We start from the raw sequence: 18,540 nt of genomic DNA, 5'->3' as shown, positions 1-18,540 counted from the left end.
GGAGAAGCCTCAGGAGCAATGGCTACCCTGGAATAGGGAGCAGGACCATTGCTAATGGGATGAATGGGAAAATTGGAATAAAGATCAAGAAAACAACAACCCCGCCTTATGCGAAGACATAGCAGCCAGTGAAAGAGTCCATCCATCCATCCATCCATCCATCCATCCATCCATCCAAACCTTTATTAGAGACAATATTAACAATCATAAGCAAGGATTCATATTTACAAAAGACACTTAAAATCAGATAGATACCATTAGGAAAGTATATAAATAAATAAAACCGGCCCATCCACTAAGGGAGGTCCAGACGATGTTCAAAATTTTAGGACAGTTCCCAGAAATCTGGCAACCTCCTCTGTGGTGCGTGAGCTAAAATCCTTTAAAACTTACCCGCTTCCAAGAGTTCAATTACAATTTCTTGATTCAGATAGATTTTTAAAATACTTGAATTTAATATTTAAAAGAGCACAGGGCAGTCAGGCGTTACACCTAGAATGACGCAGGGCGAACTTTTCTCTCGTGAGAATGTTACCAAGTTTGCTCTGTCCCAGAAACGGAACAGGGCCATCAATAAGCACTGGGAATGAAGCTAACAGCTAAGCAGCACAGAGAAAAATCCTTCAAGATAAAAGCTTAATTTTTTAAAGCATGAGTAGACCTTTCCACAGTCTTTTTTCTGGCTTTTCTAGGGGATGCGTGAGCTATTTGACGGCAGCTGGTGAGCCGTCTGTTGCAGACCCCTGATGTAGGGCAACTGTTGGATTATTAGGCCCATGGAATCGTGATTGTGGTTAGAAAGAGTCAAGTCAGAGTACACAATAAAACAGAGTCAAATACTTTCTCTTTATCAAGCAAAAATCCTTTACTTTCCTAAACAGGGTAGGTTACATGGGATGAAAACAAATAACAATCTTTACTATCTGGTTCCCTATAAAACTTGCTAGAGATTCTAGCAGATACTATGGCTTAAATCTCTTTGTGTCCCAGCTCAAGAGAGCTGAAACAAGCATCTTGCATCTGTGAGATTCAAACTGCTAAAAACAACTGCCCTAAACTTTTACTGCCTTAACAAAGGAACAGGGCAATAAAGACAATTCTGACTCCGTGACTTTAGGCACGTTTGCAATGGCGAATTGCTAACCAATAGAATACTGACATCTGTTATTACATCATCATCTTGAGACTAACTAAACTGTTGATATAAACAAATTAACCCTTTAACTGCCTTGACAGAAATGGAACTCGCATTGAATCCCCAACAGCAACAGCATCTGATTTTTTTCCCCCTCAGGCAGGATATCGCAAGAATGCTTCCAGCATGGCACCAGCAGGGATGCCAGGTAATGTGCAGAGACTCCCTAAGAAGTCTTCTGTGGCACTATGAATTGTCCTCTTGTTTGTTGGCTCTTGGAGCTCACGGGGAGCCCAGGTACATTAAAGATGGTGCTAAACTCCATGTAGACAGAATCTGGCGACACATTTGCAGTTCCAAAGACTGGAGTAGATTGGAGGACTTGAAAGAATCTGGAGGGCTGTGTGGTTGAGTGAGTTTAAAAGGCTTCAGAGACATTATAGGCTTACCAGCATTATGCCAAAGGCTCATGTAAATGCATTTCATAATGCCTTCTTTTGGAAACCACAGGAACATATTCTTATTTGATAGATTCCATCCGGTGGCAGGACAGGATCCCCTAAAACTTGAGTGCAGAATGTGCAGTGGGAATTCAGCAGGAATCCAAATGAAAAATCCAGCCATTCTGAATTTATTTGGAATTTAACTGAGCTTTGGACCCATCTCTAAGATTTTGTAATCCATCTCTAAGAAGCAAAAAACTACAGCACTAAAATTTTTTTTTAAAGAAAACTTAGGGGAAGTCTGAGTGGCAATCTTGATGGTGTTATGGAAAAAATCCACTGATATTCTGAACTGTGAGCTCTTAAACATGGTATGCTCACTAGTGGGAAATTAGAGTGCTCTCTTGAGAACCAGCATGGTATAGTGGTTAGTGTATTGGTCAAAACAGGCCTGTGTTTGTGTCTGGGCTAACAGTGAAGCTTACTGGAAAGCCTTAGGCCAGTCTCTCAGCATAACCCACTTCATATGGTTTGGGGGAAAATTGGAGGACTTGGCACTCTATCTATTACATAGATAAATTCCACACTTCTATCAAGGAGCACAAACGTGGCAAACATGATGAGGTTTTCCCTTCACAACACTTCAGAGAAGTAGGTTAGGTAGGGTTGCCAACTCCCAGTTGGGAAATACCTGAAGATTTTGGAGGTGGAACCTGAGGAGGGTGGGGTTTGGGGAGGGGAGGGACTTCATTTGAGGTGTAATGCCATAGAGTCCACCTTCCAAAGTGGCCATTTCCTCCAGGTGAACTGATCTCTATCACCTGGAGATCAGTTGTAATAGCAGGAGATCTCCAGGTACCACCTGGAGGTTGGCAACCCTAAGGTTAGGTGACTCGCCCATGGTGACCTTCATGGCTTTGAATGGACCTTTGAATCTGGATCTCCTCCTTGCTAATTTGACATGCTGTTACCGGTATGCCATAATGACTTGCTATACATGCCACCCTTAACTCTTTGAAGAAAGGATGGGACCTAAATGTGTGGGGGAAGAATAAGATGTGCACAGCAGGGCACCAGTGCCATAAAGGAAAGAGAAGTCCAAGTGACTGTTTTTGTTGATCCATAGAAAAACATTAAATAATTTCTGTCATTATGTACTTCAGAAAGGCTTGCCAGGGATTTCTGTTTCCTTGTTCTTTATTGCATGTGGCACTGACGGCCCACTTCTGCTTCCTACAGGGCATAAAGAGTTCAAATTCATACAAAGTGCCTTCTGGAAAACAATGCAGCCTCTTATTTTAGAGCAGTGGTTCCCAACCTTTTTTTGACCAGGGACCACTAGGACTTTTTTGTTCTGTGCAGGGACCCCAAGGTTAAAAATAAAAATTCAGAGAATTTGAAAATAAACTTTAATCATAACTGTTAGTTAAACATTAAACTTAGAATAATATTTGAATATATATTTTTATAATAGAGGACTTTTAATTGAAAATATTAATTTATTATGGGTTTAGAACTTTGTTTCGCAGACCTTAATTTAGTTCTCGCGGACCCCTGGGGGTCCACGGACCCCCGGTTGGGAACCAGTGTTTTAGAGGCTTTGGGGAGCTTATGCCCATGATACAAAGATGTTTGCAGGGATGTAGAGAAAAATCAGCCTTAGATAATGGAATGTATATGTGTCTGTTTACTGGCCAACAGCCAACTTTATAATGCCTTTGATTCTAGGCCTTTCCCCTCTTTTATAAAAGATCTTCTCTTAAATATTCTCATGTTACACCCAAGGAAACTGGGAATGGGTGGCACTGCTTATTTTTTGGCTAGTTCTCACCTCTGAAAGCAGGAAATCCTCCCTCTATGTCTCCAGTGTTTGCCTCACAGTCTCCAGAGAACTCCGCTTTAAAAGCTTCTGTGACTTTTTTCAAAGTCAGGAGGTTTCCCCCTTCCCTTTCTGTTGCTAAATGTGTTTTCATTGTTAGGGTAGTTAACCTGAAACAGCTCATTGATGACCATGTCAGAAAGCCAAATCCCGAAGCCCTTAATTGCTTTTACATCTTGGGCTTAGAATTCACTTTGTGGAAGCATACAACAGGCAGTGCCTGTGCCAGGCTCATTTCCTTCCCCCACTCACACCATTCTTTTAGCAAAATGGCTGAACAGATCTTGGTATCACAGAGTACAAGGAGAAAATCATGGGCTCCTCAGAACATTCTACCTTTAGTAGGTCTCTTTCTGTGCTCCCTACTTTCCCCTCCTGTGCTATGTTGATATTTAAGAATCTAAGCTTTTGCACAGCCCTGACCTGGATGGCCCAGGCTAGCCTCATCTCATCAGATCTCAGAAGCTAAGCAGGGTCAGCCCTGGTTAGTATTTGGATGGGAGACCACCAAGGAATACCAGGGTTGCTGTGCAGAGGAGGGCACTGGCAAACCACCTCTGTTAGTCTCTTGCCATGAAAACCCCAAAAGGGGTCGCCATAAGTCAGCTGTGACTTGACGGCACTTTACACACACACACACACACACACACTTTTGCACAGTCACTGGTCATTCCAAAAGAAAAAAAATGTTTATGTACACATGATGTGAATAATTATTTCACCTGTGAGGCAGCACTGAGTGGGAAATACTTGGGCGTTCTTCCCCCTACCCCACAGTACAACGGTGCAAAACCAATGAGTTCTTGGGGTAGGTGAGCAGCTTCCTGGTTAACCTACATAGGTTTGCCAACTCTGGCTTGGGTAGGGTTGCCAAGTCCCTCTTTGCCACTGGTGGGAGATTTTTGGGGTGGAGCCTGAGGAGGATGGGGTTTGGGGAGGGGGGAGACTTCAATGCCATAGGGTCCAATTGTCAAAGCGGCCATTTTCTCCAGGTGAACTGATCTCTATCAGCTGGAGATCAGTTGTAACAGAAGGAGATCTCCAGCTAGTACCTGGAGGTTGGCAACGCACAGGCCGTGGGCCCTGCTGTCATTGCCTTCTTGTCAGGTGCCTTCCCTCTACTGGCCACCCCTTCCAGTTTGTCCAGTGTTGGCCTCTCCTCCAGCCTTGCTTCCTCTGCTGCTGCTGCTCTGGGCCTTCCTCAAACCTCCACCACACACTGCTGGGTTCACTGTCAGCCTTGGAGGCCTCCATCGGTTCTGCTGATTCCTCTGGGCTGGCGATGGCTCACATGCACTTCCTGGGTGCTGTGACAGTCCTCTCACCTTCCCAACCGCTGGCTGGATTCCACTCTTTTGGCAGTGGTGGCTCATCATGTCTGGCCTAGTTGCATTGATCTTTGACCGGGCCATGGCAAGTGCCCAGACACCATTCAGGGCTCACAGGGCCAGCTTGCCAGCTGCATACCCCTTCCCTTAAAGTGCATGTTACCCTCACCACCTGAGGATGCTATCAAGAAAAGAAGCCTGCATTGCCATGAAGTCGCCCTGCTTGATATTCTATAGAGAAGGCATAGGGCTGCAAGGCCAGCATCCATCGCTTGGCTCTCTCTCTTTCATCCATTGGAGGGCTGTGATCAAGGTGAAGGGATTACACAGTGAAGTCACCACCCACTTAATAGCCAACCCTTCCTTTTCCAGCATGGAGTATGCCTGTTCTTGCAGAAATAATGACTAAGGACAGAGTGGAGTGTTCTAACCCATTCGGCTCCTGGGCAGATACAGCCCCCCTGATGTATATGGATATGGATGTATACACATATTTTAAATGTTATGTACCACACCAAAGGGAAGCACACTTGAGCCCAAAGTCACATCCCACCATCACCTTGATCTGAATTTACAGGTTATACATGCAAGGAAGCAGGCTTTCAAATGTTTATTCCTAGCTGGATGGGGAATCGCATACACAAACAGGTGCTTCCCCACACACCAAACAAAGCTGCAAATGCATTGCCAAGTAATTAAAGCAGGATTCCCGCTGATCAGCTGTTTTGAAGAGGGAGAAAAGGGCTCCGTGCATCTCACTCTGTTCCCCTTTCTCTGCCAAAACAGGTGATTGGTGGGATTCCAGCTTCTTTATAGTGGTTATTGCATAGAGGGTTGGCTGCTGTGAAAGTGTTCTACAGGATCTGAGCCTGCATGTGGAACTATGCACTAGAGGACAGTACAATCCAGCTCTTAGAGTTTCCTGCTTGAGGCAATACCCAAAACAATCCATTGTAGCATGTGTGTATGAATCGTCATGTTGGTAATGTTCTTAGCTTCAAACAGCTTGACTACAGCTTAATAAGATCGGCCCCCTGTGTTTCCAACGGCGAAAGATTTTTTGGTTAATTTACTCAACTCACTAAGGGAACTCAAGTGATGCAGATGCTAAAAGCAATGTACTTCTTACTGTGTCTATATTCAGTGGAAAGCAACCAGATCTCTTCCTCTCACCAGCTTTGAGGACCCTGGAGGAATTAAGGGGGAAAGGGCCAAGGAGGAGGAGAAATTTGGTTTCTTCCTTGCAATCTGCCCAGTAATTCTGTGATCCACTTTGCTTATTCAGCAGGCAGCTGGATTTATGAACAACGAAGAGATGTCCATCAGATCTACAATGGGAAATCATGTTGCTTAAGCAAAGAATGGTTTTTGAGACCAAAATTAAAAACCCGAGGTCAGTGGACAACCCACCACCCCCATAACAAATATAATGTGAAATGTTAAATATGTGTGTGTGTTTGTGGGGGGCATTTGAAATGTGTTAGGTGGTGGTTTTGAACTCTCTGTCTCTCTGTCTCTGTCTCTCTGTCTCTCTGTCTCTCTCTCTCTCTCTCTCTCTCTGTGTGTGTGTGTGTGTTGTCTTTCTTTATCAGTTTCTTCCTGAGTAAAACTTAGCATATGTTAGAAATATCTCTGACTCAACAGCAAAATAATTGGAATTAAATTGTATAGCATCTTGAAAACAACAAAAGGGTACGTGACTGGGCCCAACTAGAAACCTTAATTTGCAAGCTGGAACCAGCGTTTACATTTTTAGAATTCATACTTTTGTCTTTTTCTCACCTTCTACCCATTTTCCTCCTTCCCCATTCCTGCCCCTCCCATCAAGCCACAGCTGACCTCGTATGGTTTTAAAAGCAAGAGATGTTCAGAGATGGTTTGCCATTGCTTGCCTTTACATAGTGACTCTGATATTTTTTGGTGGTGTCCCATCCAAATACTAACCAGGGCCAACTTAGCTTCCTTGCTTAACTTCTGAGATCTGACAAGATTGGGCTAACCTGGACCATCCAGGTCAGGGCTCCATCACCATGGGATGCTTCAAATGTAATACCCAAGTATAGGTTGAATCCTATGAACTGCTAGCATAAGAAGTTTACAAAGGCCGATCTTTCCTACTTTGGCCCAGCATCCCCCATGACCCCCACAGCCAACGCTGAGGGATTATGGCCACTTGTGGCACAGGTGGCTACAATAGGGAGAGGGAATTGAGCAAAATGCCCCTTTAATTTTGTGTTAGTGGATGAAGTTCAGGGGAATAAACTCTCCACTAGCAAAAGAGGAGAAGGGTAATTTTGCCTAATCCCCTTGCCCCCGCATCACATGGCATTTTGTTCATGAGGGTCCCATGATACTCAAAATTGTCCTTCTGGGGATCATCAGAGGCGATGCAGGGAAAGAGCTGGAAAGACTCAACCCATTGGTTTAATAGTAGGTCCTTACGTGCTCTCTCTTTTCCTCATGTACTTGGAGTCAATTCGTAATTTAAGATTTACCACAAACTGCTGGACGTTTTTCATGTCCATAACAGCAAACGCTGATTTTCCGTATTGGTAGAACATTCTTCCTTACTTTTACAAACGTGTTTCTCATTCTAGTTCTTTTAAAAATATTTCATTAGCTCAGAAGACATACCACATAATACAATTCCACAGAATGAATAATAAAACAAGTAAAATACATGTGAATCTAATCATGAATAAAATTCTGAAAAAATTAAAATACTACATAACATAGAAACATTTAATTTAAAACCCAACTAATAACACACTACAGATTTGACAATAAATTTATCGATCTAGTATGAATATAATATCAGGGATCAAATACCACATGTCAAATGACCCAGAGTGATACCATTAATCTAATGTACAGATGTCTTTATGATGGATTGTTTTGCCTTCGTCTTCATAATGAAGGCAATAAACTATGCCATTCTAAAGTTAACAAATTTGTCTTTGTCTGCCAACAATAATATGAATTTAACCCAATCTAGTCTTCTATAGAGTTGTGATAAAATAGACGCAAGGAGTCTTTCATGTTCTGGTGTGTATGTAGAGCACCAGAAGATCACATGAGCCAGATCCTCAATGTGCCTGTGATCACAAGAGCAAATTTGTTTATTGTAGGGAATCCTACTATATCGGCCTTCTAATGTTGGTTTTTTAAAAACTAGTAAATAGCAGCCACTGGGGCACCTGATTTGGCTAAGGACAGCAGTGCAGGTTGTCTTTGTATGTGTTTGTGTGTGTGTGTGAGAGAGAGAGAGAGAGAGAGAATTGAGAAGAGTTCTCATGTAATTTCCACTGTTTCAGTTGCTTCCCTTTCACTTCCCACATAACCTAGCCTTTTGACTAGAAAGATTCAGAAGGAGAGAGTCAAGAAAAAACCGAACTGAAAAATATCTTCTAAATTTTGTCCAGTGCAGGTTTCAGATTAGTTGTCTCAAACCAGAAAGCTGCTTTGGATTATTAAAGGAGGTTGCTTTTTGTGTGCACCCAGGTTACTCCCCAACAGTTGTGCATGAACAAAGGTTTTTTTTTATTAAAAAAAAGCTGTTATTCTAAACAGCGGAATAGTTTATCATCTTTTAAAACAAAACAAGCAGCACTTCCCAGGACTTGGTGGAATAACCAGACATGCCATAGGCCAAGAAAGGGTCAAAACATTACTTTTCCTTCCAAACAGATTGCCTTGGTGTTGTGCTTGGTGTTTTCATTTATCCCTCTTGGAGCCCAAATACATTCCAGATGTACTTTGCAAGATCTCCCACAAGGTCACAGCCAAGCTGAGGTGCTCGGAATGACCTTTGCTGACCTTGAGGTGTGCCTAGATGAGGGAGGGCCTGTTCCCTGCTGCCTCAGTTGAGCTGCAAATGTCATAATGGATCTATCTAAGTTCTTGTGCTAAAAAACCGGCATTGTTAAATGTTTTGGTCTCCCTGCTGCAAATGTTATTGTGCTTGCAGAAAGCAGACCAGTGGAAGAAGAAAAAACAACAACACCCCACAGCATTTACTCTGCTGTGTTCTTCCCACATCAAGGAAGGCACCAAACAGGATCTTTGCAGATAAGCACAACAGATATATCAAGCGAGGCTCATGTGACTGGTCTCCAGTCTTTATGGCTGCAAAGGGAAAAGGTGTTACATTCTAGGCTCCCTGGGGAGTTCATAGTAAATAAATGATGAACTACATCTCTGCATCTATAATATTGCTCCCCTTTAGCACCAGACTCAAAGTGTAATGACAATTTTCATGAAAAGTGAATGAAGATATTCAGTGGCTTTCAATACCCTAAACTTCTCCCCTATAGCTAGAATTACCAAAAGAAAATGGAAAAGGACACTACAGAGATGCTAACCGTTTTATCAGTGGAGTGATTTAGTTCATTACTGAATTATTGTGAACCCCCGGGTAAGACTAGAACGTAACAGCCTTTTCATTTTGCATGGACCTCTACAAAGTGAAACTTAGTAGTTGGACAGAGCTCAGGTTTGTGAATGAAGGTTTTAATTCTGAAGTTTAGGGAATACGACATACAATAATATGAGGCTTAAAATCACTTCATTCACTGTGTGCAAGCTGCAGTCCATGCGGAAAACCAACCAGTGGTTATGTTACCCAGCCTTGATTCTTTGGCACTAATATGAATTATGCTGGCTCTTTTACTCTTAATTGCTAACCCCATGTACAGCAACCTTCCTTCCTTCCTTCCTTCCTTCCTTCCTTCCTTCCTTCCTTCCTTCCTTCCTTCCTTCCTTCCTTCCTTCCTTCCTTCCTTCTCTTCTTTCTTTCTTTCTTTCTTTCTTTCTTTCTTTCTTTCTTTCTTTCTTTCTTTCTTTCTTTCTTTCTTTCTTTCTTTCTTTCTTTCTTTCTTTCTTTCTTTCTTTCTTTCTTTCTTTCTTTCTTTCTTTCTTTCTTTCTTTCTTTCTCATTGCATTATAATGACAAAAGGAGACAGTGCTCAGATTGAAGCAAATATATTAACATATGTCCTTGATCAAGGAATAAGTGGGCAAATACAGCCAAGCCGGGACTTCATCAAGGAACATTTTGTTTTGCAATGCTGACCTTTGGAATAACATCTCCAAGGAATTGTACAAAATTGAATCCCTACAAGGAAATGTAGAAGGAAACCAGTAGTGGTCAGTATCTAACCTCTCACCTTTCCTTGTGAATTTAAAACGAATAAAAGAGAATACTTTTCACCATTTTAACCTCTTTTAAAGGTAGGATTTTCCAAAAGGGGACAGGCACATAGAGCACTGGAGCAGCTGATCTGCAGGGGCAGACTGTCCCTTTCACTTGGTGGAAAAGGTCCTGGTGGGCAACTGTGCAAGGCTGCTGCTGGGCAGCAAGCCAAGCTCCTGTGGCTTTGGCAGTGCTGCTCAGCTTTGACCTGGCTGGGGCAACATGGGAGGAGGCAACAGGGGACTGTTGTAAGGATCTCATCTGCCCCAATGATCTTGATGTGGTACACTGACATTGCAGCGCTAAGCAGAATAACACGATTCTAAGTCTGCTGAAGTCAGTGGCGTTAGAAAGGTGGAACTCTGCTTAGGATTGCCCGTCAAGGCTTGGAAATGTGGTGCCTCAGGTTAAATATTAAAATGGGGCTTCTGTCTTTATGAATTTTAATGGTTTAGAGCTCCTGGATCTGGTGGCCTCTCACCATTGTTGATGGGAAGTGCCGTCAAGTCATAGCTGACCTATGGTGACCCCATAGGGTTTTCAAGACTTGAGATTTCAGAGGTGGTTTGCCATTGCCTGTCTCCATGTCACGACCCCGGTGTTCTTTGAGGTCTCCCATCGAAATATCAGCCAGCTTAGCTTCTGAGATCTGATGAGGTCAGGATAGCCTCTCACCATTACAGAACCTTTTTATGTAGACCTGTGGCTTGTCATGTGCCAACAGTTCTCCATCACATGCACCTATTTAGCTTTTCTTTTATGAAATGATTAGGTAAGTCCTGAATCCTGAGACCTCCAAGCACAACAATTTTCCTTTGAGAGGAAAGTCATGAAGCCTACAATTGCAAGAATGAGAAACCTTTTTAATATTACAGGCATTCTCTACCTTGTAATGTTGTTTCCTTCTGCAAATGGATCGTGTCTGCTTCCCTTATTTTAACAGAATCTTTCATTTTATGCCACCCAAATGAACCTTTCCTCTATTCCCCTCTCTTTCCCTCTTGTCTTGCCTTGGCATGTTAGATTTCAATATAAAAATAGTCATACTGTTTTTTTGAAACTATTCCAAACAAAAAGGTCCCTCCAGAGATATTTAGCAATTGTTTGCTACCCTAGCAGCCAGCTGCATGTACTCTAGGGGTGCAAGCTAGTTCTTGGAATATTACGGCCGTTTATTGGAATTGATGGACCCATAGACCTTATAGACGTAAAAAGCCCGTTAGGTCATCCTACCTACTCTCCTGCCAGTTCTGAATTACTCCCTGAACTGAGTTCCTGCAGCCAAGATTCAAGTGACCCAAGGATTTGTGGCTGCCACAGTACACAAGAGTAAAACACTGTTGTGATTCTGGGATGAATTTAAAGTTGCTCTTCGGCAATGGTGAAAAACACACATGGAAAGGAAAAGCCCTCCAGCTAATTATCATTTCTATACACAGCATTAAAACATGTGCAAGCCATTAGAGTTTAACCTTTAACGGGAAATACACTAATATGCGCCCTATAAAGTCCTAGTTAAAGGGTTCTTTTGAAAACAGCATCTCTAACCAGTATCTCAGAATCATTCACACACATTTTTATAGACAAGACTCTGGTTACCATTTTTTCCTCCCACACAGAAGACTATGTTCAATTAAATCATATTGAAGTATCCAGAACTGCTCTTCTTTTCAGAGGTATTGTGGGAAGGGGATGGGGGAAACAGGTTCTGCTCACGTTCTGTTCACATACTGAAATAGTTGTGGACTAGAAGTACATTTTGCCAAGGAGGAGTCTTTGATCTAAGCTTCATCAGGCTCTCACACATCCATTTCTGTTCCCTTCTCCCTTCCATTTCTCTCATGGAAAGAGAGAAAGAGTCAAAACAGGTGAAGGGTTTGTTAATCTGAAGTAACTGTGTGTATTTGAGCCACAACTCAGGCTCACATCTGACTCTACTTCTGAAAGAATCCAAAAGCTGTTTGGGTGTAGCCAGGGCTGGTGCCAGTCATTTTTGCACCCCAGGCAAGGCTAACTACTTGTGCCCCCCCCCCCCATTGCTAACCAATATTTAAAAACAGATGTCTTGTAGAAAAAATAAAAGCACAAAACTTTTTATGAGATGTTATAATTAATTATATTCCATAGCACTATTGTGGTACTTATCTTAAAATTAAAAAAATATTAATTGTCAGTTCCATTTTTTCCAAGAGTAGATGATGGACCTGGCAACCGTATGTTCTACCCATACTTTATCCAGCTTGCCTACATTTATTTATAGAGCAAATGGGTGCTAGCCTTGATTTTGTCTGTTAGTGAGGAAATATAGCCAGGACAAGTGTTTGTTACTGCTGCCTATTTTTCAGAGCCAACTCTCTAGGCTTCCTTTCTCACATGGGCCTACTTTTATAATAGCACCAATTAGTAACCTTTATAATGTAGGTGCTTGCAATTTTCTACTTAAGTGTCAGAGTTTCTGTTATAGACTCCTTTATTTGCAAGGGTAATTAAATGAGCTATTAAAACACCTCCTTGGGAAACCACACAAGGCAGATTTTTTTTTTTGAAAGTATAACCTTTTGCCTTGCTGTGCCATATTTAAATAATGTTGTACGGGGGGAAATATAACCAGTGTTAATAAGTATCTGTAAATGTAGGATGATATAATGTTTATAGTAAAGCATAAGAATGCGGTAATAAGGAAACCCTTTTCAATAGACTGAATGGCACAAGAGCATTAAAACTCTTTATTAAGCACAAAATCGTTACAAATAAAAACAAAATTTCATTCATGAGGTAATCATATACACAGTAGTTTTTAAGGCAAATGTCTCTGACCACTAGTTTTTTAAAGCCTCATCAACAAGGTGATTTGCTCCAGTTGGACCAGAATTACACAAATTAAATTATGTTGCCAATGGCTGAAAGGAAATCAGTCTTTCCTTATCACCCCAGGTTTTGAAGGAATAAACAGAAATAATGCTTGAGGCTCTCTCGTGAAAGTCTCTCTGTGTGTGTGTGTATGTTAAGTGCCATTAAGTCACTTCCGAATCATGGCAACCCTATGAATCACTGTCCTCCAAAACATCCTATCATTAAGAGCCTTGCTAGGGTCTTGCAAACTGAGGGCCATGGTGGCTTTCTTTATAGAGTCAATCTATCTAATGTTGGGTCTTCCTCTTTTCTTACTGCCTTCAACTTTTCCTAGCCTTATTGTCTTTTCCAAGACTCCTATCTTCTCATAATGTACCAAAGTACGACAGCCTCAGTTTAGTCATTTTAGCTTCTAGGGACAGTTCAGGCTTGATTTGTTCTAGGACCCACTGATTTGCTTTTTTGGTAGTCCACAGTATCCGTAACACTCTCTTCCAACACGATATTTCAAAGGAATTTACTTTCTTCCTGTCAGTTTTCTTCATTGTCCAGCTTTTACACCCATACATAGTATTGGGGAATACTATGGCATGAATTAACTTGATCTTGGTTGCCAGTTACACATCCTTACACTTAAGAATCTTTTCTAGCTCCTTCATGGCTGCCCTTCCCAGTCTCAGTCTCCTTCTGATTTCTTGACTGTAGTCTCCCTTTTGGTTGATGAAGGAATAGAAAATCTTGAACAATTTCAATTTCCTCATTGTCCACCTTAAAGATGAGTAATTCTCCAGCAGTCATTACTTTTGTATTCTTGATGTTCAGCTGTACTCCTGCTTTGGTGCTTTCTCCTTTAACTTTCAGCAGTAGTTGTTTCAAGTCTTTGCTATTTTCTGCCAGTAATGTAGTATCATCGGCATATCTCAAATTGTTAATGTTCCTTCCCCTGCCCAGTTTTCACTCCACCTTCATCTAAATCTAATCCAGCTTTCCTTATGATATATTTTGAACACAGATTGAAAAGATAGGAAGATAAAATACACCTTTGCCAACTGGAAACCATTCTGTTTCTCCATATTCTGTCCTAACAGTAGCCTCTTGTCCCCGAGTACAGGCTGAGTAACAAATTAGTCCTATGCGGAAGTCAATGGGTTTAGAAGAGGGAAACACTGCTTATGGCTGTACTGTGAGGGAAGAAAGTGGCTTTTCTTCACTAGCAAGTCACTACAACTAGCCTCCCACATCTCTTGTGATCCAGTGCAATAAAGTCATTTGAGTGTCATACAGTTCACAGACTGAGTGCTATTGACGGGTCACAGTCTCCCAGCTTATCCTATGTCACAGGATTGTTTCAAGGAGAAAATGGGGGAGAAAAGATCCTTGTACACCCATCTAAGATCTCAGAGGAGGACAGGATACAGTGAGACAGATAAAATAGGTATCTGGGTTTATGGATCAGAACCTGAGTTTCTATGAGAAAGGAGGAGTATAAATGAAGTAAGTACATAAATAAAGAATCAACAAGACAAATGGTGGGATTTCCCAAGAGGAGTGGTGATTCAAAGAAATAACACACAGTACAATTGGTATTATGAATAAAATAAATGCTTTGCATGCAGATGATCCCAGGTTCAGTTCCTAGGATCTCAGGTAAGTAGAGGTGGGAAGGACCTTTCTATGCTTAAGAGCCACTGCCAGATAGAATAAGTACTATTGAGCTAGAAGGAACAATAGCTTAAGTTAGTACAAGGCAGTGTCTAATAATTGTTTTATATTGGCGTTTCCATGCCTTCAGATCAATCAATGATGATATACCGGTACTTGGATCATTCCTGTATTTGGCAAGCTGCTCCCTAAGTGCTCGCTTTGCTATTGTACATTCTTTATCAAACCATTGTTTTTCCGATTATTTAACAGGCTTTTATTATTTATATTTATGCTAGTAAAAGCCTCTTGGATTTGGCCGAGAAGGCAGTGCCAAATGTTCAACTATGTATGAGCCCTGGTACCGCCAACGTTTAGGAAAAGTAAGAAGTGGAATGCCAATGCTGCTCCTAGGCTTTGGGCCACAGTAAAGGAGATCACCCCAGAATGTTTATCTCAGGCATAATTTTCATTCTTGGGGGGGGGGATATCAAGGTTGGAGACAAATAAGATGGAAATGTTCCATTTCTGGGCCCACTGAGCATAGAGAATAAGGGCTGTGAACTACTGTGGGGGACATGATTTTCTATGCGAGCCTGCAGAACAAACAGCAGGAGTCTCCACTGGGACAGTTTGTTGACATGTTTATGATGATGAAGTGAAACTGAGCTCTCCAAGTGGGATGCCGAGAATGACAAAGTAAAGTGTGGCACTGGCTGGAGGGCCCATATAATGCTAAATATCCTCGGAAATGGCACTTTCTTCCCATTTGTGACCTTTACGGCTGAGGAGTTTAAGAGGTCTCGTTGCTCTACCAATTCATCACACATCCCCCCACACTCCGAGCACTGGCTTTAACAACAACGGCAACAACCCAGCAGGCGCCAGTGGTGGGAGGCTACTGGGATGGAGTTACAGGGATTCGAGCAATAATTTATGGGCCTGCTTGGTTTCAGTGAAAGACACAGCACTCTCTGAGTGAAAAAATCTTGCCCAGCGGACAGATCACAAATCCCAAGTGAATAGTAAAATACCTCTATGCATCATCAGATCACTCATGGTGATGTTTATGACACATGACTATGGGCCTGCAGTGGGACGGGCAAGCGTAGATTCTCTTGGTTAATTCATGGGAAGGGGGATAGATTCAGCAAAACTTGCTATGTGCAAATAGTTTCCAGGTTTGTATCTGAAATGAGGACTACAAAATATATAAAAGAGCCAATTGAGAGACTTTGGTGTGCATTTTGGGGTTTGATGGTACACTTCACCATGCTCCTCCCACATTGCCTGTCCTAAATTCTCTCTATTCTCTCTAGTATCCGAGCAGCATGCCTATTATATTGGGTGTGGTGGAACACAGGCAGGATAATGATGCTGCAGTCGTCTTGTTTGTAGCTTCCTAGAGGCATCTGGTTGGCCACTGTGTGAACAGACTGCTGGACTTGATGGGCCTTGGTCTGATCCAGCAGGGCCTTCCTTATGTTCTTATGTTCTTAAATGCCCACTTTTATTTCTGTGATGATTATCCATTCCTGAAGGACTTCATCCCTTGCCTGACCACCAGAGTTGTTTTTTGTTGTTGCTGCATACTCTCTCTCCTCCCATGCTTTGCATAAACAGTATTTTTCTCTCCTACGCAAGCATTTGGCCCTCATTCACTGTGGAGAGATGCCTTGAATCTTGAATTTTAATCATTCCTCCTGTACTACCGGTTTCACAGTCACTGAACTGGAGACTCACCAGCTGTTTGGTTTCAGCCCATGTTTATTCCATGGCCATAGCTTGGTTGTATCCCTACAAATGTATGTGGATTTGAACTGTTTTTTATGGGTTTGTCAAAAAGAAGCATTTAATGACATATCTTGCATCACAGTAATAATTTCAGATTACCTGCGGCATGCCCTCATTAATGCTCTTCATATACCAATTTTTATATTCTGGTGGGGAATCCTAAACAGGTCTACTCAGAAGTAAGTCTCTCGTTATTCATTGGGGCTTATTTCCATGGAAGTGCCGTTAGGGGTGTTTAAATGAGGGACTAAGGACACTGTGGTCGTTTACCACAGGTTGGGAAATACCTGGAGATTTTGGTGGTGGAGCCTGAGGAGGGCGGGGTTTGGAGAGGGGAGGGACTTCACTGCCATAGGGTCCAATTGCCAAAGTGGCCCTTTTCTCCTGGGGAACTGATCTCTGTCACCTGGAGATCAGTTGTAAATCTATTGTAACCTCTAATCTTTTTGAATAATCCGACTAGCTTCCCCCCACCCCCACCCCCCAATAATCAGGAGTACTTTTACATTATTGGCCTCCTTTTCAGTTCAAAATAAGGTAAGAATCAATTTAAAGACATTCTTAGCTTTATTCAATCTGCTTTCCATAACCATTCCTCTTTCAGCAGGCACATTGGCTTCCTAAGCCTGGAAACTGCAGCAGCAGCAAATTCATAAAACCTTTAAAAATGCACAGCAACTCCCAGAAGTAGGAAAGTGATTTTTTTCATTGTTTGCCAGAAGCTAACATATTTGATTATTTTAACATATCTGAATGGCAAGAGTTTTCCAGAGAAAAGCATTTGCATCAAAGCACTGAAGGATATTAATAGCTTCGTTGAGCAGTCAGTGAAACCTTGCTTGTTTTTAAAGCTCAACTGAATATTCACAATGAAATTCATTTCTGTCAAAATTGGCTTGATCTGAAGGTCTGATTAAAAAAACCTAAAAAAACCCTCTCCTTATTTAATGCCAGGGTTGGTATGCCTGAAAAGGACTGCATGACCTAATGAAGTGAATGGTAAAAATGGTTTCATTTATTTCAAGTGCCAGTTAGGATAAAGGTAATTTTATATTCCACCTCTATTTCTTTTCCTGTCCAAAATATGACAGTAGTAGAAGAAGAAAAGTTGGTTTTTATATGCCAACTTTCTCTGCCACTTAAGGAAGAATCAAACCGGCTTACAATTATCTTCCCTTCCCCTCCCCACAACAGACACCCTGTGAGGTAGGTGGGACTGAGAGAGCTCTAAGAGAGCTGTGACTAGCCCAAGGTCACCCAGCTGGCTTCATGCGTAGGAGTGGGGAAACCACCCCGGTTCACCAGATTAGCATCTGCCACTCATGTGGAGGAGTGGGAAATCAAACCCCACTGCTCCAAACCACCGCTCTTAACCACTACACCACGCTGGCTGGAGTAGAAGGTGTCCTTAGTGATTGGCTCAGTTCTGTATCCATGTTGTCTCTTTTTAAATACGTACTCTCTTCCCAAACCATGAAGGTCAGGCAGATACCCACTCCCTCTTACCCATTCTGTTCCCTCCCCCACATTCAGCCTCATCAGTGTTCACTTCTATGCTCTTCCCTTCCCTTTCACTATTATTATCACAACTACTATCATTATTATTTCTCAAATGGAAATCCTCTTGTCTAGCTTGAACACCTTCCATGGTTCCTCACAGCACATGCAATGAAAAATATACTAGGGTTGCCAGCCTCCAGGTACTAGCTGGAGATCTCCTGCTATTACAACTGATCTCCAGCCGATAAAGATCAGTTTACCTGGAGAAAATGGCCGCTTTGGCAATTGGACTTTATGGCATTAAAGTCCCTTCCCTCCCCAAACCCCGCCCTCCTCAGGCTTCGACCCCCCAAATCTCCCTCCGGTGGCGAAGAGGGACCTGGCAACCCTAAATAAACTATTATTTGCTGGTCAATGACCATAATACATTGAAATTGAATTGAAACAAACTATTGAATTATCAATTATGGGTTGGATTCTGCAAGCTTTTCCCCTGCTGTAAGAGGGAGATGGGGCCCTTTTTCCCTCCCAAGGGTTATGCTGAGGATCATGGGGCCGGGGTGGACAGAAAGCCATGTGGGATAGGAGAGCTAGATTTGGACAGAAACTGTCTCATGCAGGTGTGGAACAGTGGTTCGAGTGTCAGAGTAGGATCTGGGAGACCGAAGTTCAAATCTCTACCCTGACATGGAAGCTTGCTGAGTGGCCTTAGGCCAATCACATACTTTCAGCGTAACCTTCCTTGCAGGGGTTTTTGTGGGCATAAAATGGAGGAG

The sequence above is a fragment of the Euleptes europaea genome, chromosome 2, assembly GCF_029931775.1.
Source record: "Euleptes europaea isolate rEulEur1 chromosome 2, rEulEur1.hap1, whole genome shotgun sequence".
Classification (NCBI taxonomy): domain Eukaryota; kingdom Metazoa; phylum Chordata; class Lepidosauria; order Squamata; family Sphaerodactylidae; genus Euleptes; species Euleptes europaea.
The sequence above is the reverse complement of the archived record's forward strand: the minus strand, read 5'-3'. Positions refer to the sequence as shown.